The sequence below is a fragment of the Fistularia commersonii genome, chromosome 2, assembly GCF_037954325.1.
Source record: "Fistularia commersonii isolate RoL2024-O1a breed Wild chromosome 2, RoL_Fcom_v1.0, whole genome shotgun sequence".
Taxonomy (NCBI): domain Eukaryota; kingdom Metazoa; phylum Chordata; class Actinopteri; order Syngnathiformes; family Fistulariidae; genus Fistularia; species Fistularia commersonii.
Window position 1 is genome coordinate 391,038 of NC_141285.1, and position 25,263 is coordinate 416,300.

A 25,263-nucleotide genomic window follows, 5' to 3' on the forward strand; every position below is an offset into this window, starting at 1 on the left:
ACTGATTGACACGCCGAGCCTCCGCCGGCCCGAGTACGACGTCTCTGGCGGCCTCGAGTTCCAGCCAGTCGTCGGCTCTGGGAAAGTCACCCTGATTGGCTGATATGTAAACAACGATGCTCCACAAGACCGTGAGGATTGTGGAAATCAAACTACCCTAAGGTCGCTGCACGGAGAAGAGCATTAGATCCTATTTCAGAAATTCCCATCCTCGTCTCCGGCGGTCCCGATGACCAAAGATAGTTTCCGGCTCATTCAGACTCAGATACAAATCATTTTCTTCGCGTCCGCAGTGGTTAGCGCTTCCGCCACGCAGCAAGAAGGTTCGACAGGCGGCATTTCCGCGTGGAGTCTCCACGTTCCCCCGGTGTCTGCCTTGGTTTCCTTCCGGTTCTCTGGTTTCCTCCCGCAGTCCAAAAACATGCAGCCGGTTCACCGGAGACCCTACGTTTGCTCGGAGAGCGCGGACGACATGGCGAACGGTTTATACGGTCGTATGTCTCCGTGTCGTCGGCCGGCCCGCCGCCCAGAGAGAAGGACGAGACGTAAAGATGTTAATAGAATGAACGAAAGAATAACTATCAGTTATTAATGCCGTCCAGACTCCCGGAGAAAGAGTGCGGTTCGAATGCCATTCATGCAGGACTTCTTGAAAACCCCTTACAAGCGCAGCTTCTTGGTCCGGACCCGGCGCCTCGGGGCAACAGGACCGTCCCGGGCGTCTCCGGGGGAATGTGACTCCATCTTCCATTAGCCCGGCGTTAATAACGTTATGAACCCAAAGCAAACAGCCTCATTGTGCCGAGCAACGGCGCGAGTAATTGCATGGTTCTCTTTCACGACGGGGATTAAGCGGCTCCGGACAGGAACGCAAAGCCAGAGCGCGTTCCTCCTGTGTTTACAGTTGCTCGGTCCAAAGCCCCGCATTTCAAACAGCATTCGATCGCCCCACTCCCAGAGCTTTAAAAGGATTGGCCGCCGCAGTGCGACGCCAGTGTTGGCTTTCCGACCAAATGCAATTACGCTTCGACCTTTTTTTTGAAGCGGGAGAAGTTCTTGATTCAAACCAATGCAGAAGATGCAGGTGAGAACCTGCGCGTGTAGAACCTCCAAATCAATCGGTTTTTGTTTCGTTTTTTTTCGAATGTTTACCCTTCTCGAGCCGAGCTAATGAAACGAGGGTCGCGTCTCATAGAAATTCCTCGTTACACATTAAATATGTTTAACAACCTGCTAAACCGCTTGTTAAAGCGGTGCCATACTGATGGTTTGCACATGGCAAGTCAGACTCGGTTGAAGAAAGAAAACGGCGGACATAATGGATGGGGTTGTAATCCAGAATATGGCGAAACCCTCCAATATCAACATACGGGTGAATGCATCGCCCAGTCATGTAACAGGGCAGCGCGTCAATGGCTTTCTCAGCTCGGCGGGTATATTTTTGGTATATCATTCATCGTATTCGATCGCTTATAGGAGTGTCAAGTATTGCTTTTCATGCGATGGGGTCAGGAGATATCTCTCCGGTCGGATCCGTCGGTGCCGGGCTCCGGCGCTCAGCTCCGCCGCTTTAATCCGGCCAAACTAATCAAGATTTATGAAACAAACCCACAAGAAGGAAAATGAAATGAAAACATCTCCACCCACCGATCATATATCATTACCATCGCTCCTGGCGCGTCGCCGCCGCCGGTATTTCTGCAGTCCGTGCAAAGCGGGAACGGGATGTCTAAATAATCCACGGCGGCACGGTTTAATTAGACGAACCGCAACGGTGAGTGAGCTCATGGGACGCCGTTTATTTTGGGGCCGCGATGAAAAGTGCTGTTTCAGCAGCGGCTTCGGCTCCCCGGAGGTTTTCCACCGCTTTTGTTCGGTCGCGGACGACGCGCTGCGGACTGATTTAGACATGGGGTTTGGCCGGTCCGGAGCCCCGGGCCCTTCACCAGCGCGGCTCGGACGGTCCGGGCGCGACCACACGTGCGCTCGGACGGCGGAGGGTCAGGACGTCGGAAAACAAGGCCCGAGGCGCCCGCGAGGAGCGCCTTACTCAGCGCTTTCTTCCAAAAACACAGCCTTTGCAAATAGTCAAGCGATGTGTCACGCCGGACTCCGGTTAGCGGGCCGGCTCCTCCACGGATTTGTGCCGGGATAAAATAGGGGTTTCCGAAAATAGAGAATTCGGGTCATTTCAAAAGGCTCCAGTGGGTCGCGCTCCAATCTCACGGCGAGAAGGTCCCTGGTTCGACTCTGACCGAGAGGGTTTTCTCTCCCTCCGTGTTCTTCTGCTCTGAACTGGTTTTTACCAAAGTCTGACAACAGACACGCACTTTACCAGACACCCCAAACTGGCTGTTTGTCTCCGGGTGCAGCTCTGTGATCGACTGCTGAGAGACAACCCCGCTCTCAATAATCATTACTATGATCATCATTAACGCCATATTATTATTATTATTATTATTATCATTTATAATGATGGGTGAACTGCAACTGTCACCCAAAGACAGCTGGGGTTATTATTATTATTATTATTATTATTATCATTGGTATCCTTGCTGTTGTTGTTTCAGTTATTATTATCATTGTACTTTTTAGTTTTTCAATTGCTATTATTAATATTAATGTTATTTATAACGATGTCAACCAATGGCTGTGATCATGATTAATATTTTATCATCATTGAAGATGAAAACAACATTTTCCAGACCGGTGATGTGACGTCAAACCGTATTATTGAGATGATCTGAAAAGACTCAAAACAAAGTAAACCGAAGCCATTTCTCTGTTTGCTTCTTCGAGGACTTGATCTTCAGAACCCACGTGATGAAATTCATCCCCGATCATTTGATTCGTTTTTATTTTGAGCCGATAAGACTATATTAAATACTTTAATAGCCCCGTGACCGGTAAATCTAATTATATGCTGAGGACATAACTCCATAGCTGCAACCCAAGCACGGGGCGGCTCCTCCGCCGCCTCCACCTGCACCGCCGGCCGAGGCCACGTCGTCCTTCGCTCTCATTTCAGCCGGAGCGGCCGAACGGCTCCGGCTCCTTGAGCCCGAGCCAGAAAGATATCGAGCACCGGCCCGGCCGCGCCCGCCGCCGCCGCCCGACGCGCCAGCTGCACGCTCGCGGCGCCAGAAGAGCCGGGAGGGCCGGATCCGCGTGGCCGGGCCTCAAGCGGCCCCGGACCGGCGACACCGACCTTTGTCGCTGCGCCGTCGCCCAGCAGTCGCTATTTCTAAATAAGTGAACCCTCTCAGAAGCCCCTGTTTATTGAAATAAACCCTGACCTGAAATGACAAACATGTCAAACTGAAACAAACATATACAGATGCAGCATGTGTTCGCTTTTTGAAGTGAAAGCCAGGAGGAGGCCTCGCGGCTTTGGCCTGGATTTTTTTTTCCCCAAGAGTTCCCGAACTGTCCGTTTTGGCTCCCGATCCAGAAAATTTGGGATTTATGGCGAGGCGGGGGGACTAATAGCCGTCAGTCCAAAGTTGACCCGTGCAAGTGCAGCGGGTAATATGGTTGTATAAGATCCACGGGGGATCTATAAAGGGAGAGACGGAGGAGACCTGATATTTATGAATGCAATGATGCCTCGCTTTTTATTTTTTCTCTGCACGTATTCCTCAAAGGGTGTTTCGGGCGCTGATCTTCATTCAGTCGCTCTTTTCCCGCTTCTCCCGCACACTCGGGGTCGGGGGGGTCGGGGGGGTCGGGTGGGGGGGGGGTCGCTGGATCCCATCCCAGCTGTCTTTGGGCGAGATTCAGCCCGGACCGGTCGCCCGTCAATCACCGAGCCACATATAGAGACGCACAGCCATACGTCCGGGCAATTTAGGGTCTCCGATGAACCCGCCGCGTGTTTTCAGACTGCGGGGGGAAACCGGAGAACCGGGAGGAAACCCGCAAAAACACGGGGAGAACATGGAGACCTGACACAGCAAAGCTCCTCGCAGGAATCAAACCAGGGACCCGCTCGCTGCGGCGACCGGCGCTGCTATTATATTATATTATTACTTTTTTAAATTCAATTTTATTTTGGATTCAAAATTTGAGGTGATGAGCCAACACGGACCAGAGCTCGGGAACTTTCTCCAAAAAAAAAAAAAAAGATTCCACCCACAAGCTCCGAGGCTTCCTCACAGCTCACACTTAAGAAATGAACATATGGATATGGACAAGTATATTTATATGTATTTGTGTGCATGTGTGTGCGTGTGTGTGTGTGTGTGTGTGTGTGTGTGTGTATATTCTCTTCCTGATCCGTTTTCCATGTTTATTATTTCAGAGGGGAATGATATTGCTAAATAAGGGCAGTGATTTTTACTGATTTTTAGTCAATATCTTAACTGGGACTGGCATTTAAAAGGAAAAGCCTGGAGTCACTCGCTCCCGCTCTGAAATACAGAAACAAAGGACCTAAAATTGAACATAATACAAGGCTTAAACAAAAACAGAATACAAATCTGTTCTGTCAAACAATTGTGCCGCTTTCTTTTTTGAGAAAGAAGAAAAAAGGGCACGTAACCAAAGCGGAGGCCTCCGTCGAGCGCGCTGGCTTATTTAGACGCAGCCAATCCGATCCTACACAAAGCGGGAACGTGGGGTTGCATGACGGCGCAGACACACACACACACACTGAGCCAGACAGCAGCTGCTGCTGCACAACACACACACACACACACACACACACACACAGCCCGAATTAGCCTTAGAGACCAACCTCCCTGCCTGAGTGTCTTTCTTATGGGCGTTATCTCACTTGCTTAGCTTCGGCTAACAAGCTGCCAGAAAGCGAGCGCATCGACCCGTTAGCAAGCCGGCGAGCGGCAGACGTGCCGTGCATGCGAGCCGCTGGACGGGCCGGCGGGAGCGACTCGGGGTCTGGTGCCCCTGGACTGCTCGCCATGTGGCCGGGAGGAGACCGGCATTGAAGGGATGATGGCGCCGCCACATGAGCCACGTAGCGATGCTGCCCCTCAGGGGAAACACAGATAATGTTTACCTTCTTAATAAAAATCTTAAATTGAATTAAAGAGCTCTTTGAGGAAAAAAAAGATGACACCCCGAGGGCAAAGTGAACTCTTGGCGTGCTTTGGCCGGGCCAGGAAATGACCGCCGCCCCCCTGCTGGCGAGCACCTGTCGCTCATTGCTTTTAGCGTTAGCGCAATCACATGACTGCTCGTGCGCGGAGTCGTATTGAGCTTGTGTTTTTATCCACATTAGGCCACATGATGCAGCAGCTTCGGGAACTCACGTGTGAATTTACATTTCGATCAGCGCATTTAATGCGAGAGTAAATTCTACAAATCAGCGTGAACTGCTAGCATACAGTTTCCCACCTTGCGCGGCGGCGACAGGTCATTGGAAAATTCAACAATCCCGTTTTTCCCTTGTTTTGAGTCTTGATGTGTCGAGAAAGGAGGAGATCGGCGACGGCATTAATTAATTCATAAGGTTTATCCTGCGGTCGGGGTCTCAGGGGGGCCGGAGCTTCCCCGGCTGACATATTCAATTATTTATCCTCAGACGTGCAGCTTTCTCGCTCGGTAATGCATTAGCGATATCGCTCGCCCGGCACGGGGGTCCGCGGGGGCGTCGCAGCCTCTCCCAGCTGTCTTTGGACCAGAGGAGGGGTTCACCCTGGACCAGCTGCCGGTCTATCCCGGGTCTCCAAAGGGTCCTTCCTTCCACAAGGAGAGCAGAGAACTGGCTACTCCACAGAAAGGTCGGTGTCCAAGCGGGGACCTTCTTGCGGAGGCGACGACTCCTGCGCCGCCGTGAGATTCCTGACGTCCACGTCGGCCCAAAACAGCTGGTGTCTGCGGACACAAGGAAGGACCCGGCTCTACTTCTTTATTCTTTCCTTCCTTGTCGCCTTCCCTGGTTCACACAGACCAAGGTGGTGACGGGATCTCATTGCTGAACTGCTCCTCTGCGCACGTTGGACCGCGGCACATGTTGGTCATGTCTGGTCCGGGTGCTTTCTTCACCACCGATGGTCAAGAGCTCATACAAGTTTGGGGAATGATGATGAGCGAGCCGGCGAGCAGCGAGGTTGCCTCATGAGGACAGAAGAAGTGTGGCTGAACTTTGAGAGACCGTGTTTCTGCAGGACAACCGGCGTTTCATTTCACACCGGCTCCTTCAGAGCATCTTCTTAGCAAAGAGAAACCACACGCAGAAACGTGAGGAGGACACAGAACGTCTGGCGAAGGTTTTCCATGGCGGCAATGGATGTTGCAGCTCCGCCATCAGTCAGGGGCGCTACGCCTCTGACAGGAAGCTGTCAGAGGCGTGACGGCCGCATCCCCGGGGTCGGCCGTCCGACCGAGCGCCCAGCAGATGAAGAGGAGGAGGAGGAGGAGGGTCTTTGACGCTCAGGCTTGGTGTTCTCCATCTGACCGGGCCTCGGCCGTAACCCTCTGCTCTGCCTTCTGCTGATTTGACTCGAGCGAAAAGCCGACTCGCCTCCAGGCGCGAGCGCCCGGCCTTCTTCTGCCGTTGTCCTTGAATGGTCTCCAGCTGTGTGAAATGACGTTCACTCGTTCATTCGCCGACGCCAGCGAAGAGGCCATGGAGGCGCTGAGCTGCCCAACGGGAGCGGCTCGGGTTCATCAGACCTTCTGGTCACATTCTTCTTACTATGGTGGCCCGCTGGTGAGCGCTGCCCGCTGAGGAAGACTAGTTAGGTCTCGGGGGTCCCGTGGATTCGTGCTGCTGGTGGGAGATAAGAGGGGGCAGCTAAGCTGTCAGCTCTGGTGAACATCTCACCACAGGCAGAACATCATGAGAAGCTTCACCTCGAGTGTGTGAAGGAGAGATTCCACAGGTCGCTCCTGCCGGCCGCTGTTCGGCTACTGAACACACAGATCCGCTCTCCATGGACTCCTTTCATTCATTCATTCATTCATTCAGTCATTCATCTACACAAGTGTTTCATCCCACCAGCCAAAACTATGCATGAGGTTGACCAGAGACCCCAGACGTGGGGATGAGAGGGTGAACGAGTGTGTGTCTGCTTCTAACTGACGTATGAATAAGACAGCGGTGGTTGAGGGTCTCTAACCAGAGGGTGAACGTCTGGATAGGAGGTGAATGACTGAGTGAATGTTGCATGTCTCTATATGTTGTGTGAATGAGAGGACGAACGTACGTATGTGTGTGTGTGTGTGTGTGTGTGTGTCTATACGACATGAATGAGAGGGTGAAGGGTCGCTGTCTCTGTACGACGTGTGAATGGGCGAGTGAATGGTTGTCGTCCCTGCGGTTGACCGGTAACCAGTTGACCGGTCAGCTGGTCTCGGCTGCATCCCCCCCCCCCGTCAGGACAGGCAGTCAGAGGGTGGATGTTCCATCATCACCATCACTGTGATGCGTCCGTCCATCTTCTGCGGCTCATCCTGCGCTCAGGGTGGCGGCGAAGCCGTAGCCCATCGACATTATCGTCCAACCAGATTCACTCGTTTGCTGTCCTCTATTAAAAGTGATATGCAAACTTGTGGTATGGCGTAAAGCCATCCTGAGGTTGCGAAAGCAGCCCGCCGTCGCGCCCGTCCACCGCCGCCGTGCACACGTGAACTACCGGCGAACCCACGCATGAACCGTTTTGTTTTTGCCCTCCAGCTCCGCCATGTGTTCTTCCTTTGTCTCCACGCGTCTGAACCGCAGAGAGCGGCTTCCAGTCTTTATTAATATCCCATTAAAGCTTTCCAGGACTGCAAAGAAGGTTGTTTTTTTTAAATTTAACCCCGTGTTTTAATATAACCGTCCCATAAAGCATGAAGAACTCGGTCCATCATTCCATGAAATATCCTGCCTTTCTTTCCCCGAATGTCGGGGTTTCTCCTTGACAGGCAGCGAATATCCACTCTTGGATTTGGTTCATTTCTGGAGGGAAGAAAATAAGAGAAGAACTGAAAGCGGAGCCGTGGGCGTCGCTCGCAAATCAAGACATTCGTCAGCATCGCCTCCGCTGAACTTTGCTTTGGTCGTCAATCCTGAACCATAGATAAATAACTTCGGGCCATTTTCTATGTAATTTATAATGTGTTTATTGGTCGTATTCCAGCGCACGAGTCTTCGTCCTTCTCTGCGGCTCTGAGAATCTCATGACATGCAGAAGAGGTGACGCAGCCAATCATCTGCCTCCATCTAACCATCTCCTCCGGGCCTCCTGCCTGGCAGCGTCCCTTCTTTATCTTATCAACAAACCATTTCCCAGTCGCGGGATCATTCAGGTGCATCTTCACCATCCCTCCTCCGCGGACGTCTTGCCGTCTCTCGGCCGCAGCCTTCTGCTCTCCTGTCCGATGGACCTCCCATCCGTCCTCCACATTCCCGAGGAGAACCTTCACGCTTCCTTTCCGCTGCCTCCAGCCCGTTCCTCAGTGCCGCAACGTCAGCCATCTTCCTCAAATGACAGGCCAAAGGGAGAAACTTGCCGAGGAGTTCTGACCACGTCTGACCTGGAGGGAGCTTGGACCTGGAAGGAGCTTGGACCTGGAGGGGGAGCTTGGACCTGGAGGGGGAGCTTGGACCTGGAGCTCCGCGAGGGGAAACACAGGGACTCGGACGGACGAGGCCTCCAGAGGAAGTGTCTTGGACCACATGGATACACTTGGATGCAGAGCAGGTGGAAACACTCCAGAGGAAGCAGGTTTGCACAACCGAGGAAATTAACAGCGCGACAGCCTGGCGCTTTTCTCTAATCTGACCTGCTTTCCTGAGGCTCTTATTTATACATATTCATTCCTTCATCGTATTATCCTGCGCTCAGGGTGAGCGGGAATCATCCTGGACCAATCACAGGCCACAGAACAACACTCCAATGAGCGCAAAGCTGGCCAATATGCACCAGGATTAACGTCACTGCTTCCTGTTCACTCACTCACTCACTCATTCACTCATTCATCATGACCTCACTCTGGGTTTTCCCTCACGCTGCTGCTTTTCTTCTTGCGATTATGACCTCTTTCACTTATTGTTGTGTTTGTTCTCGGTACGACGCGCAAAAAGGAACGGCGTTCGTTTTCCACTCATCCTTTCATGAAGAATTGGTGCCTCGGACCAATCAGAGCGGCCAATCAGAGCGGCCAATCAGAGCGGGCGCTGAGTGAACCCATCTTACGGAACAATGGGTTTCACAAGCTCTCTCCAGATTTCATGCTCGGACAAAGCCTTCGCCCTTCAAAGAGAAGGTCCGATGCCTCCGTGCCGGCTTCCTCTCCCCCCCGGTACCCCTGAGCGTCCGCCGTCCTTCTGCCGCTGGACCTTCTCCGGCTTTGACTCCCCTTCTGATCTGTGAGCGTCGAAGCCGCTCTGGTACGTAAAAGCCAAACCCTCCGGGACTATTTACAGCCGGGCCGAGCGCTCGTCCGCCCCTTCATGAACGCGTGCCATCCAAGCGGTTCATTAACATTTTTCCCCCGTGAGCTCAGACGCCGGACGAGGACGTCGGCCTCTCAGGACGCCGGCGGATCCAAAAGGCCGGGCCGGATCCACGTCAGCTGGGAAAACATGAAGGCGCTGCTTGGAATCACTGCAAATGAGAAGCTAATCGCGACGCCCGAGGTAAGAGTTCAGCCCCGGCAGGGACGCCGGACGCCCGGATGCCGGCCGCGCTTTCGCCGGCACTCCGCAAACGTCTCCCGTTACTCCTGCGACTTCGACGGCTATGGTGGAAGCCGAGGAGAAGCCGAGGAAGCCGTCTTCTCAGCTGTTTGACCTCCTCAACTTTTTGTGATCCGATGACAATGTCGGAGTTAAAAGAACCGGCTTCTCCTGCAGACGGGAGCTCTGTCCACGGGGCCGGGAGCTCTCTGCACGGGGCCGGGCCGAGGACAATGTGTTTTTGGGCGCTCCTTCAAAACACCACAGTGAACCATGACTGATTTGGGCGTGAAAGAAGTGTGAAGGAACAGAAACAAACGTAAAATACTTAAACATTTCCTTGTTTGGGTGAAAGAAGACAGAAAATATTCTCCCTGCTTTCAGTGCACAGGCAAATTATTCTGTTCTTGTTTTTTTTATTTTTTATCTTATTGTATTGCCTTAAGTTGTACTTTTATTTTATCCTATTTTATTTTTTCCATTAAATTGCAGGCTGTTGCATTCCAATGTTTAAGATGAGATTAAATTACACGACAATGCATCATATTAGATTAGATTAGTCCGCATTAGCTTACATTGCATAACAGTAAATAAGATTACATTAGATTATTGCCGTAAAATCCCAGTTTTGGGATTAGTTCGGTACCTTCTATCTCTCTTTCTACGGTTGCGTTCCGGGGTCGGGATCCCAAAGTGAACTCTCGGCAAGGCTTGACTAGATTTCCATTGTCATACCTGGATACATATTTTAGATCACCTTGGAGTTTTTCGTACGTCTTTATCCGAACAGAAGACGTCCCCGACTGTATCTTCCTCACTGAAAATATGCCTCGGTGCTTCCCGTCCGTGCAAAGAGCGATGAACCAAACACGAGGAGAAGAACGCCCACGCATTCACGGGTGTCATTTCTGACGGAATAAGCCGGATTAAATGATCTGACAATGATTAAATGATTCAACAATCTGCTTGGAAGAGCGGTCAGAGGAGTCGGGAAAAGCTCTCGAAACATCCGGCGAGCGGCGATCTTGAATGTGTGGGAACCGTCGGCCCCGTCGGCCCCGACGGCCCGATGCCGGCGGGGCCTCCAATTAGAGGCCAGGCGGTTGTTTCTTTGGCATAAATCAGGAGTTTAACCCCTGGAAGTGTTCCTCTCCTCCTCAGCTGTCCGTGTTTATATTTAGTGCCGGAGGCTGCAAGATGGAGCGGCGGTGTTACATTACACTGAAACCCAACCCGATGGGCCGCTTTAGCTTCAGCCCAGATTTTCTCCCCCGCCGGTCCCCGTCCAGGTATCGCCTGGCCTCCGTGTCGCCGCAGGGGACTCATCGCTTGGATGTAAAGACCGAACCGATAATCAGCCGTGGAATTTCTTAATCCGATCCTGTCAGCCGGTTGTCATGGTCGCCGCAGATGTTTCTTGTGACTGCCCCCGACAAGAACATGTCCGCTCCGCGGATAAGTACTCGTTATCTAAGCGTAGCTGGATTGGCACTGATCGGTAAGCTACCGAGGCGTCCATCAACCGGAGCGCGCTCCACCGCAGAGCAACGTTCATTCATCATCATCTATACTTGGTGTCCAGCGCTCAGGGTTCGGGGTTCGGTGGCCGGAGCCTCTCCCGGCCGTCATCGGGCGAGAGGCCGGTTCGCCTCGGGCCAGTGGCCAGTGGATCGCAGGGCTACATATCGAGGCGTACAACTCTTTGGTTCACAGTTCACATGGAAGCCTACGACACCGTCCGAGCCTCTGGGCAATTTAGGCTCTCCTACAGTATGCTTTTGGACCCTTAGGGGAAACTGGAGAACTTAGGTGGAAATGCAAACTCCAAATAGAAAACCCTCCCCCCTGCTGTGAGGGGAAAGAGCTAACCGCTACATCACTGTGCCGTCTGGAGTACAACAAGTTCAGAGAATAACAGGTAGGACGGTACAAGAAACCTGCCGGACCGATGAGCAGTCAGACGGATCCCATCATGGCATCTGGCTCCTTTGGGCTCAGGAAGGGACAGGACAGGGTTTGTCATCAAGCATGGTTTACACTGGTGATGTTTTTAGATGTGATGGTTTATCCAACCATAACTGGAGATCCTCTGGTCCACAGGAGTGGACTCTTATGTGTATATTTAAAGTGTATTTCCAGAAGGATTTCACGAACAAGACTGGCGGTATGCAATGATTGCTCTCCCACCAGTCAGTCAGAAGGTTCTGGTTTGGAACCTGCTCCGATGTGAGGGCATCTGGAGATGGGGGTCTTTATCACACCCCTACCGAGTCCATTCCAGCGACCAATCTGTGGAAGGTGTGAACAGAACTCTCAGAAGCTCGTGTCAACAAAGACCACGAAGGAGAGGTGGTCTCCAAAACCATCTTGTACGCACTCTGACCACAACCTGGACCGGAGGTCTGCGCTCTGCACAGATACACCACTCGTTGAAGCTGCTCGGCTTCACCGCGCACTCACAATATGGCAGCATCCGTTGATGTTCTCCTCAGGTTGGCCCACCAAGGATTGGAAACTTGGCTCAACACAACCTGGGATTGTTTCCAGCTTCCTTTGGAAGACATCCAAGATGTCTGGCCTATCATGTGCCTGGTGAAGCCACCCCTGCAGAAACCCTTCATCTAACCCTGGTCTCTGGCTCCTCTGCTCCCCCACCAGCTGACCTAAAGTCCTCTTCGTCCTCTTGCACTCCATCTCCTCACCGTCACGGTTCCTTCTTTCAGTCCCAGACTCTTGGTCTTCCTCCTCTCCTTCTTGGACTGGCGGCGGCTCGATTTCCTCCGATACCCCGCTGGGTCTCTTCACGAAACCCACGTTTGTTCTGGCACAGGTTCTAGTCGGATGCCCTGCAATCATCCAGACTTGGCATCCCTGTGGAAATGTATCATCCAGAATCCAGAAGGTTGCCTAATGATTGAGGCTTCAACCAACAATGGGAAGAAACGGCGTCCGCTCGCGCCGTACGACCTTCCCCTTCGCTCGGCGGGACATTTATTCTCTGCCTATTTATAGCTGGATAAACAGATGAAGAAGAATGCTGCGGCGTTACAGCGAGGACAACCTCGGCGCTTCCTTCAATTTTACTCTTCGGCATGTCAGGACGCCGCTCGCTCCGCTTCCAAGAAAAGGTATATTTATCAGGAAGGCGGATGTGAAAGTTGCTCCGGAGACAGAGAGACGGCTCCCGAGCGCTCGAGAGGATTCGATCAATCAAGCATTTCCCGCGGCAGCGTTTCTCAAACCTAAGAACCTAAAGTATGATGCATTCGTGCCGAGTCCAAGAAGGCCCGAGGAAGTCGGCGAAGTACGTCTGAGGACCACTGGTGAGTATTACGGTCACAGCTCATCTGCTAAATCGATGGGATAAAGTGTTTCGAGCAATAAAGCAAAAACCTCTCTTTGATTTGGCTCCAAATCTGGATCTTTGATCCAGAAGAAGAAGGGGGATGGATTTCTGGACAGACCTCAGCAACACCGCAACCCGTGTTTCCCTGCGAGAACAGGCTTTTCTTTTTGTCGTGAGAAACAGCGTCGGACCTCCCCGTCTGAGGTTGTGCAACACGAAACGTCCAAACACAGACGGCTGTCACAATGCCTCCAACACAAAGGGGTATTTTGGTGTGTGGATTGAGGTGAAAGGGAGGTACGGTTGGTAACTCCGGCAGAGCCTTCTCTTAATGCAATGTGGGCGCAGGAAAAGCAAGATGTTACAGCCATGAGTGGGAAAAAACAAACGAGAGAACGAGCATTACGACACATTCTTTTGCGCAAACGTGCAGAGAGGCGTGCGGATGAACGGGTCTAAATTTGGAAAAAGTTTCAAATAAAACCTGCACCTCCTCATTATTCTCCTTTTCCTTTTTTACCGTGAATCGGGCGCGACGGCCGGGAAAAGGGAAAGATTTCATTCACATGTTGGTCCGGTGACGCTTTCCATATCGAGCAGGTCTTTCTCCGAAGCGCTCCTCGACAGCTTCTGGGCTTCCCTGCCAGGCTAACCTTCCTTCTAGCGCTGCGGAAACCTCAGACAGATGTCGGCTCTTTGCAGGCGGACCTTCTGTCTGGACCTGCTGGGACACGCTCAGGATGGTCACCAGCTCCACATCATCCCCTTCATTCTTTCACGTACTTGGGGAAATCTTCTTTCTGTGGCAACTGGACTTGAATTTCTTCACTTGAAGATGTTTAAACTTCTTTTCCAGTGTTGAAGAAGCCTCTGGGGTGACGGGTGAAATGTCTTCCAGTGAAGAAATTCAAGTCCAGCTGCCACAAAAAGAAGATTTCAAAAAGAATTCACCGTGAGCTGGATGACTGAGATCAGGCACTCTTTCACATCCATGTATATTTACAAGAGGTCGCCTCGGGAGTGGAGATCAAGAAGGTGGAGGATGTCAACGGTCCAGAGCGTAGGAGAGTGTGGAAAAGAAATAGGTTCAAGCGGGTTGGAACGGGTGGAGAAACGTGTCAGGGGTACAATGAGATAGAAGAACATCAGCCAGAAGGAAAGGAAAGCTGGAGGAGACGGTGGTGAGATGATCCACAAACACCGACAATCACCAGAAGACAGGAGGCAGAGCTGGAGGTGCAGAGATGAAGATGTTGAGGTTCTCTTTGGGAGCGACCAGGATGGAGAGGATCAGGAAGGAGTCCATCAGAGGGGCGGAACATGCTAGATGTTTTGGAGAGAAGGTCAGAGATGGTTGGGTCATGGACAGAGGAGGGATAGAGAATATATTGGTAGACGGATGCTGGAATGTCAGATCTGGAGGAAGACCAAAGAGAGGATTTATGGACGTAGTGAGAGAGGATATGAAGGTTGGAGTGTGAGGAGGATCCAGAGAACAGGGTTCCATGGAGAAGGTGGCTTCGCTGTGGCGTCCTTGAAGGAAAAGCTCAAAAGAAGAGAAGAAGTAAACGCAGACTCGACTGTTTACGGCACAATCAAACCTCACGGATGCAAAGTGCTTCACACTCCAAACCCCAAGTGGGTCCCGACGGCCCGGGTAGCTCCTTGCATGCCAGCTCCGCCGTCACTGGTGTTTGGGTGTGTGTGTGTGTGTGTGTGTGTGTGTGTGTGTGTGTGTGTGTGGAGTGTGTTTGTGCGTGTGTGTGAACGGGTGAAGGCCATCTAGTGTCTTTGTCATCGCAAAAAAGCACAACTGCACTATGAGTGCACGGGTGCAGGTATGTGGAGTGGGCTGGTGTTCAGAAAGCTGCAGGTCCATCAGCTCTCAGCTGCACGAGGCCAGACGTGGACCAGATGCAGGGAGCCGGGCTCGACCGGGCTCAGATGTGGACGGTACCAGGCGGGGCTGCGGCCGGGTTCGGCACCGCCGCCGTTCCAGGGCAAGAACCTAACTGGAAACAGATGTGTCCACAACATCTGGTGCTCTCCAGCTGTTCAGTGCAAGTCACCATGTTTGCTAGAACTAATTTTAGAAATGATTAGGTTTCTTGTTGTCTAAAGCGGACGGAGAGGTTCTTCTCGCCGTTCTTTTCCACGGTGACCAAGCTGTAAACTCTAAGTCGAAGTCTAGGTCAGCTTTCCTGTCAGTTTCTCCGCATGTACCGGTCAAACAGAGATATCAAGAAGACACTCTCACAATCCCACCGTGACACGAAATGAACAAAATGATCATAATGATAGAGTGCAGATTGACAGTAAAGTGCACCGTTACACTGAACGGCAAACGTTAGACCAGAGGTGGCAAACTACGGCCCGCGGGCCACATCCGGCCCGCCGGTCCTGTTAATCCGGCCCGCCAAAGATCCGTACGGAATTCATACTTGATGTGAATGACTGGATTTAGCCTTTCCTGTGGACATACTGACACACCTGAATGAGCTGGACATGAAGCTACAAGGGAAAAACTGGTTTGTGCATAAAATGCGAGCAAACGTCAGAGACTTCAAAACCAAGCTGGTTGTATGTTCAAAACAAATGTTGAACGAGTCTGATGTCTACGCTTAACAAATGTGTTTTCAACATGTTTTTATATGTATCTTGTGCTGACCCGGCCCGTCTGTCAAATTTAAAAAGTCAATGCGGCCGCTGAGACAAAACACTTGCCCACCCCTGCGTTGGACTATGAGGCTTGAAGTGCACGCAGAAACAGACTGCTGCTGAGCACGGACTCGTCCGAGGAGGTCCTCCATCCTCCACGTCACGGTGAATTCTTGTCCGAATCTTCTTGTCGGGGCGACCGGACTTGAACTTCTTCACCCGAAGATGTTCCGGCCCTCGTCCCAGAGGCTTCTTCACGTCCAATGACCAGTGGGGAGTTTCCAAATCTGGCCGCCAGGGTTGGGGGCGGGTCTAGGCTACGGTGGCTTGTTATGTAAATGGAAGAGTTGAGGGGCAGAACGTCGGCCGAAGGGGGGCGCCAGGCTCACCGGGGTGCGACTTCTGGGGATGACCTGGATTGTAATGTGACAAGGTGAAGCCTGACAAAGGACAGAAACCTGTTGGATGCGTTCCGGCATCGATCCCAGGAAGGTGTTATACGTTTGTGAAAGGTTGTGTCTGAGGACCCTCCTCTGTTCCATTTAGGCTTCGTGGACTCCTCTCTCAAACCATCGGTCTTCCCCGGCCAGACTGCGGACGTTGCTGTCTTCAAAAGACGGCCCTTATCCTTCGGGCGTAGGTGGACCGCGGAGTCCCAGTGCTGAAGCGGTGGCTCGCCCGCGTCCGACCGTCCGCCAATCAACTCCGCCGGTTTCAGAACGAGGCGTCGTAACCCGGAGCCGCTCACAACCCTGGCGGTCGCACTGGGAAACTCCTCGCGGGTCATCAGAACTCAAGACGTCTCCGAGCATGAAGAAATTCAAGTCCGGTTGCCGTGACGGAAGATTTCGACGAGAAAGACGACCGAAACTTACAAATATACGTCGACTTGACTGTCGAGAGCGGCGGCAGAGGTTTTGTTTTCCAGACGTCCACATCTTATCACAAGCCAACAAATCCCTGACTATTTGAGGCGGGAGGACAAAAGTCGTGGCCTCGCGCAGGACCGGGGCGCTCAGAGGGGGCCGAGCGCCGGTCCAAGAGCAGCCACCGGATCCAGCACCACGGAGAACTCAGCAATAGAAGTCATTTTCCTTTGAGGGACGTCTGTCCAGACCGGATCAGTCATAGCGCAGAAGAAGCCGTCGCGTCCGTCTGACACCCTCGGCCAGAACAAACAAGGCCTCGGTTCTCGCTTCGGGCCGTAGAAAGCGCACGCCGGCAAAGTCGATTGTTTTTTGTCTGTTGAAACGAAGTGTCTTAAGGTTTCTCTTTGAAACGGGCAAAAATAAAAAAATCAAAATCTGCAACCGGATCCGATCACAAGTGTCTGCGCCGTCGAGTATTTGGAAAAACGACAGAGATTCGACATGGAAAAGCCCCGTTCTAGCAAACGCTTTCCCTCCGGGCCCTCAGGGATCGGCAAACCGTTTGAAACCGAAGGTCGGACCTCGGAGAAGCTGCAGGAAGGCCTCGCTCGCTGAGGGTCGCGGGAGGCGTCCGGCAGCCTCGCAACATCTGGATGGGCGCTGGATCCGTGTGCTGGAAGAATCTACATCCTTCGCCCCGCGGACGCAACGCCGGCTGGACGCTGGAAGACGTTTGCAAAGCCAGAAGACTCTGAGTGAAGTCCGCTTATTTGGAAACACGTTTCAACATTCGGAAATCTATAAAATATCATCGTCATATTTTTTGTATTGTTTTCAAAAAATGTTAATATTGAAAAAAATAATAATAATTGCTAAACGATGCATGATTGGTGCATTTAAACTTGAAAGGTCACTCATTTTATCTAATATTCTAGTAGGTGTGATATTAATTTGCAGGCCCTGGTTCGCCCTGGACCAATCACAGGCTGCGATTAGCGACGTGCAAGCGTTCTGTCGCCGTCTCTCGTGCACGTCGGGCCAATTTAGGATCTCTGAGTAACTGGCTGGGTTTTTCTGGGCTGTGGCAGGAGAGCAGAGAACCCAGGCAGAATCAAACCAGGGATCTTTTTCACCGTGAACCACAGCACCCCGACAAAATAGTTTCACAAAACCCCCCTGAAGCAAGCATCATTTTTTCCACCCTTGTTTCAGAAGGTACCTCGGCTAACTGGCCGAACTCCCTCAGCCGAGTGTGTGAAGCAGAGATTGCAGAGGTCCTTCCTGCCAGCTGCTGTTCGACGACCTGACGGCCAGCCAGACTTCTCTTTTCATTCATTCATTCATTCATTCATTCATTCACTCTCGCACCAGCGGTGTTTCTACTGCGCTGCAAGTATTGCTTGTGTTTGCTGCTCGATGCAACTTTTGGATACTTTTTATGCAGTTTATACATTGTCACATTGTTTAGGTGCAACTTGTTAAACAAGCCCTGCCTGTTTATACACTGCTCAAAAAAATAAAGGGAACACTTGAACAACACAATGTAACTCCAAGTCAATCCCACTTGTGTGAAATCATAGTGTCCACTCAGGAAGCAACACACATTCATTTGGACTTGTTTTAAGGACATTACATCAAAGTTGGATCAGCCTGGAGTTTGTTTTTACACTTTCATTTGGAGTGTGATTCCTAATCCGGACCTCCATGGGTTGATACAATTGATTTCCATTGATCATTTTTGTGTGATTTTGTTGTCGGCACATTCAACTGTGTAAAGAGCAAAGTATTTCATAAGAATATTTCATTCATTTAGATCTAGGATGTGTTTTTTAAGTGTTCCCTTTATTTTTTTGAGCAGTGTATATTTTATAATCTATATATTTCTACTTTTGATCCCTTTTCTTGCACCGTCTTCGCTCTGCTGTGTGTGGTTGAAACGCCCCCCTGTGAATATCGTCTTCTCTTCTATTCTAAATCCGGTTTCTCCCCGCTCTGCCTCCATGGTGTTTCCCAGGAGTTCCCCCCCCCCCCCCCCCCGGCGCCGGAGGGCAGTTCCCAGCAGGCGTCCCTCCCGGGCCCTCCCGGGCCCTCCGGGGCCCGACGCCGTTGGATTACATTAATGTCAGGGGCGAGTAATTGCATCTGGGCCGGAGTTGAGGGGACGCCCGGAAAGCCTCTCATTACAGCCGGGGCGCTCGGCGTGTTGACTCAGGTGCCGCTCGTCTCAATAATGACTATTGCAGGAGTCTGTGGGTGGCAACCGAGGCCGAGTCAGCCCCGTTTCATCGGACAAAAACAAATGACGCCGTAAGAGCATCTCTGACGGATGCGCCTCTTTGAAAAGGTACGAGCCGAGCGCCGGCCAAATCGGCGGTCGCTTCCCGGCGCGACTCAATCATCCGCTCCCTTTGACTTTCAGCAGCTTTCTGTAAGTTCTGAGCGATCGGTGCAAATGGATCGTTTTAGGGAGACGATTTGTTTTTTTTTAATTCGACCTTTTCCCCGCTGCGGATCCTGGGAAACAGACAGGACAGGTATACTGGGACCCGTTTCTTACGGTCCTTGATCGGCCGCCACGACGTTGTTTAGAATGGCTCGCAGCTTCGCAGACGGCGACATTCCTTGGCCGGACCAACCTCCCGGTGATGATGTTACCAGCGACGACCTGCTCGGCGAAAACGCGTCGGGGTCGCGTCGGACCGAGCCAAACCGCACGGCTTTGGGAAAGAAAGACAAAAATGTGCAGTAGCGTTCGCTGCTCATTAGTTTTACGATGTGCTGATTCAAGGAACTGATATGTTTACCATCCGCGCCGAAGCCGTCCGTCGGGTCGGTCGCCGCCACGAACGTGATCTCCGTTGAGACGGTCACCGTGATCCCATGAGAAGACGTCCGTCCGACCGGAAGACGGAGGTGGTCGGAAACAAACGCGTCTTTGGAAGATAAACACCTTTTTTTACTTGTAGTTTAACCCTCGGCAGTCGGTACTGTTCTCAACAGCGCCACGGCTGACATCATCGCTGCCGTCCAATCCCGACGGCCTCTTTATTTAAGGTGACGCTTCGGTCAAAAGGCAAAGTCGGCTTTATGGCCGATTTCTCCGCGTGGACTGAACGTACGGAGGAGTCCAGAAGTCGGTTCTTACGATCCCACGGATAACAATTAAACTGCCAAGTGTATAGATATTAAACTACGAGCTATGAAGTGCACGCACATACAAGCTACTGACAGACATTTGACGGCATTCAGACTCAAATGTATAAATATGTGGAATTTGAATATAGAGAGTAGCAGCAGAGCTACTTTAGCCGAGGCGTTCCTGAACCATTCGGCGCAAAATGTCAGTAAGCGATGCCATCATGGTATACGGGGCAACAGCAGCAGGATGTTTTGGTCTGTGACGGTGCAAAAAAAAAAGCAGAAAAATAGCCTTTTCATGCTACAATGAAGACCGGACCCAGTTAGCGCTAGGCTAGCCCGAGGTGCGCTAGCAGAGGCTGCACCTGCTGAGGGGTTTCCCGTGATGCTCCTCTCGTTCCCGTTGTCCCTCGGCCTCTTTCTACCCCGACCCCTGGAGGCAGAAGGCCTCCTCGCCCACTGCGACCCCGGATCCGTCCAGGGTTTCTGCTTTCTGGTAAAAGGCGGCGTTGCCAAGTGCTCGCTCGCAGTAGAACTCAGAGTGTCTTTAATTCATTTTAAAAAAGCGTGGTCCGGGCCGGATCGACACGGAAAGTTTGATGGGACAACTGTGTTGTGATTTGGGCTTATAAATAACGTCTGACTCGACCAGATAATAATCAGGATCAAATTCTACGTCTGCGTTGCTGAAAGCTGAAGAAGCACCTTCGAACCGCCTCCTTTCTGGCGGCCGGCTCTTGGATTAAAAGCCGAACCTTAATGAGAAAACAAACAAAAACGAGAAAATGAAACCATTTCGTTGGATTTCAGCGCAATCCGTTTCCAGCGTGGAGGATTTTTCAGGACAGCAAGAGGTAAGGCTTCGGAATGATGGTCCCGCTTGGGGAGGAAAAGGTTCAAGACATCACTGAACCCACTGGGTGGCTGGAATTCAGGACAGATCAGGGACTGGAGTTAAAATTGTATTTGAGACGGACTCGTGCGCTGCTAAAATGTGAATATCGGAGCTGTGTCAGCTTGAATTATCTGACGTTTGGCCGGTCAAACATGAAAAATGTTGATTGATAACAAAAGCAGGTGGTGTTGTGAACTGTGCACTGACTGTTTGTGTGGGTCCGGTGCTCCGGGTGGCTCTGCCAAGGAAAAACTATAAATAAATTCTTTTCACTTCGCTCGTACATTTTGTTCGCCGCGCCGTTCGTCTGATTTCGATCGCTCGATCTCACGAAATGAGAAACGGCGGGCGGCGACAGGCCGGGAGGAAGCCAACGCCTTCTATCACGGCCTTGAGACGACCACGCAAAGTAATCATCGTATTGTCCCGAAAAAAGGACGGCGACCGCCGCCTTTTGTGACCACAAAAGCCAGTATCTCCAAAGTGTCACAATATCAACTTGGGAACGAAGCTGATAACTTGGCGACGGGAAAAGAATCCGTGAAAAACTGCCGTGACGCACAAAAGACAATAAAATCCCTGGTATTACAAAAGAAGTATACAAACATTGGATTTCCTGTGCGGTTGTGTTGATAATGGGGATATCCTGCTGATATAGGTACCAGAAGGATCTATTTCAGTCCGGATAACCTTTCTATTTTAATTTAAAGTTCAGACAAGATGAGCTGGATGGGATCTTATGGACAAAATGATATATTGGAGCGTAATATATACACATTTAAAACCAAATATCAGTCCGGTGTGATCAGAGATCCTCCCGAGAGGACGCAGCGAGCGACCGCTGGGTCGGCGTATCGATGTGCAAGCATTCTGTCGCGGGCGATATTGAGTGTAAATGATTTCCGGGTTAAAAAGAAAAGATCCGCAAATCCTTGGTTTCATCGTGAATCTGTTTTCCGAGCGGTTCTTCACAGCACGCGGGGGATTTGTGGATTTGTAGCTTTCGAAACAAGTTCCTTTCTTTCACAGCAGCTCAAAATAATATCAATCAAAACACAAAAACAAACATGACATTCATTCATTCATTCATTCATTCATTCATTGGTTATCTAAGAGCAGCCGTTTCAGTGCAATAATGCAGCGATATCTTTGCCAAACCTTATCGTGGCCCGACGCCGGGCCTGCAGCTCCTCAGGCTGGCGCCAGGCGGTCGGTCCTGAACCGTCGGGACGGGTGACGCATCTTGACCGCAGCTGCCGGCAACGTTTTGCCGGACAAACGATGTGAAAGAACTATTACAGGAACCGGACGTTTATAAACGACCTCCGACGCCGAGGCCAAGAGACATTGGACACGCGTGTTTTGCTTCGGCATCAACGGGTTTTGGGAATTAAATTTACCTCGACGGAATAACTCAAAATGCAGGCTTTGGTTGAATTCGGCCGTAAAATGTCCAATCGGTCCAAAGTTTGGAGATGTAAGACGAGGTGGAACAGTTAATATCGTTAATACACCGATATGAACCAAAAGGTGCTAAAAGAATACAACGAAAATAATATCGATACGAAGCTGGATCCACTGCAACGTTCCCAGCGTTTCCATCGCTGGTCATCTCGAGCGCTCGGTGTCTGACGACCAGCGCGGCGCTGGAGTCGCTTCCGGGCGGGATCTCAAAGGCATCGGCTTTAGTTGGCCATTTCATGACGTGAATAAACTGCATATTTGGAGACCCGGAAGACATTTTTTGTTATTTCCCGGGTAAACGGCGAGGTCTTATCCCAGCGACTCCCAGCCGGGAGCACATGGGGAAATCATTAGCTGGTCATGGACTCTAATGACTCCAAAGGCCCGTCTTTCTATTTCAGCCTCTCGCTCCGACCGCTCCCGTCTTATTATCAAAGGTTGCGTTCTTTCAAAGTCTTGCGTCGGCGTCGTCCAAGTCGCACAAAGCGCTCGCACCTTGCAGGATTTCTCACTGATCGCAGGACCGAACGGACGAAACACCGGCTCCTTCCCAAACCCATCGCTCCTCCAGGCTCGCAAACAGAACCTGGACATCTTCATCTCCGGCTCTGCTGCCGTCTCTTCCTCCAAACCAGGGCGGTCCGCACCTGTTCCCGTCATGCCGACGTTTACACTTTTATCATCCCTGACAACGTTCTCCACCCATTCCTCCCTGGCTGTGCACGTTTCTTCACCTTCTTCCTCTCCACTCCTGCAGAAACCTCCTCATCCACGCCGATGCGTCCAGTTACCTTTGTCCCGTCCTTTCCGTTGCGAACCTCAGCCCCTCCAGACTTTCCCCCGCCTGTTCTCCGCTCGTCACCCGCCAACGTCGTAGCGCGTGGAGATCGGCGTCCCAGCCGGTCCGTCGGCCAGCCGTCACCGCTGCAAGCAAGAAGCCGATCCTCGTCGAGCTCCCGCCTCCTCCAATCAGGACACGCCACATCGGTGCGGGCGCGCTCAGTGCACGGCCCTCTCTGACGCACAAGGCTCCCAAAAATGGTTCATGGTTGATTCGGTACGTAGCATTTTACGAGAACCGATTGCAGCCCTCTGCACCGTTCCAGCGTTCATCTGATGTTAGCAGACACCGCTGGAACCAAGATTCCCTCTTGGACCAGAGTACGATGGAGCAGCGCTGGATGTGAGAGGCACCCACTGCATTGGAGAAAGTCCACATGTAGGCCAGGCTTATCTATAAGTTGCAAGTGTGTATTTGTAATGTGAGATATTTACACACAACTTTTGATTAAATATAAATCGTAAATGTTTTTTTTTCCAAACGGTGCCTGAAACAAGTCTGATCAAAAAAGTAAAAATAGCGACCAACCAGGAAAATAAATATTTTGGCGACATGAAGCTCGCGACGATATAAAAATCCAGAAATAAGGTGCATCTTTCTCTAACTGCGAGATGATGCAGGAATGAACTGATTAGACAAAAGACAAATCTGTTGTTTTAAGAGTCGAGCCTCACAAAGTGGTGCAGGTAATGTGCAAAATATATCGAGCCTGTTTTTCAAGCATGAACAGATGTATCTCCGCTTCACAAACAGTAAAGCTTCCCCACCAGGAGAAGTCGAAGGATCGGCCGGTGATTCCACCGACAACACAAACTCCCCAAATTTGGAATGATAAAAATGTGTCGAAGCCACCCGGGAAGAGGTTTGTTTGCTCGCCGTGGCTTCGGCTCTTTTCACTCTCGCCTTCCACTGCCCGGAATCCCGAGTCTGGCTCAAACATCGGCGTGACGAGCGGCGAGGCCGGACCATCAGGTCTCCTGTGCATCTGTATTTCTGCATCGCTCGTCCAGGGGCGTCGGCGCTTTCCAACATATCCGAGTTCCAGTTCGGAAATGGGCCGAAAGCGTCCGGTTCCACCGAGAGCTCGGCGGCCCGAGTCAGGAAGCTTCCTGATGCATCAAGTTCTCGCGCCTCAGACATCCGGACTTTATGGGCCTGCGATGACCTGGCAGCATCACACTCCAGTCCATTTAGCTTCACCTCGTATGTTCAGCGGCCTCAGAGGACCAATTCCGCCAATCACTTTATGTCCCCTGATTATCTATCACTTCTGCTGAGACCCAAATCAAATCTGCTTCGGATGGTTGAGATGCTCGGAGAGCGTTCCACGTTTCTGATCAGAAAGTAGCCACGGGATTGTCTGCTTTGGAGAAGCCTCAGGTATTTGCCCTGTGGAGGCGAGGAGCGAGTGTGAACCTCACGATCACGCACGAGGAACAGCGGGAGAGAAACCACATCCTCGGTCCAAAGGCTTGGACTCACCGCTTCTGCTCCACCACGTTCGGAAACACGCCACATTCGGAAACACACGGTCTACACGGGATCCCGCCTTGATACGGGTGAATGAAAACACTTTATCTCGGTTGGTTGGTATTCACTCAACCCAAAAGGGCTCATGTTACACCTCTGCTCATCCAGTTGCACCGGTTACCAGCAGCTGCCAGGATCAAGCACAAGGTCCTGACCCTGGCCTTCAAAACCACCTCAGGAACAGGTCCAGCATATTTGAACCAAATGATAAGACCTTATGTTCCCGGCAGAGAGCGGCGTTCCTCTGATACAAACCTACTAGCAGCACCTTCTGCTCGCTCTAAGCGATCTCAGGCCAAACTGTTCTCAGTTCTACTACCTCAGTGGTGGAACAAACTTCCGGAAGCAACAAGACCAGCATCATCTCTCTCAACCTTCAAGAAACAGGTCAAAACTTTTCTCTTTCAGGACTTTTTACTGCGCTGATGCCCCAGATCAGGTTGGCAGCAAGTTAGGCTATGCAGTGTGTGTGTGTGTGTGTGTGTGTGTGTATGTTTGTGTACGTCTTTGTCAAAAAAAAAAAAAAACAACTCACTAACCCAGCTTACTGTTCTGTATATTTCCTGTGCATCTTGTATTTGCAAGTGTTATTTGCAGTCCTTATGTCCTCTATTGTAAGTCGCTTTGGTTAAAAGCGTCTGCCAAATGTAATGTAATGTAATGTAATGTAATGTAATGTAATGTAATCTCAAGCAAAACACATTAAACCACATGTGTCTCTTATCTAACCCACACAAACCAGGAAACCATTTCAATTTTTTTTAGCACATCTATATATGTGTATACATATATATATGTGTATATATATATATATACACATCATTTTTTTTAATATATACATATTTGCACATATATACAAATACACACATACAAACATATATATATATATTCCGTGCC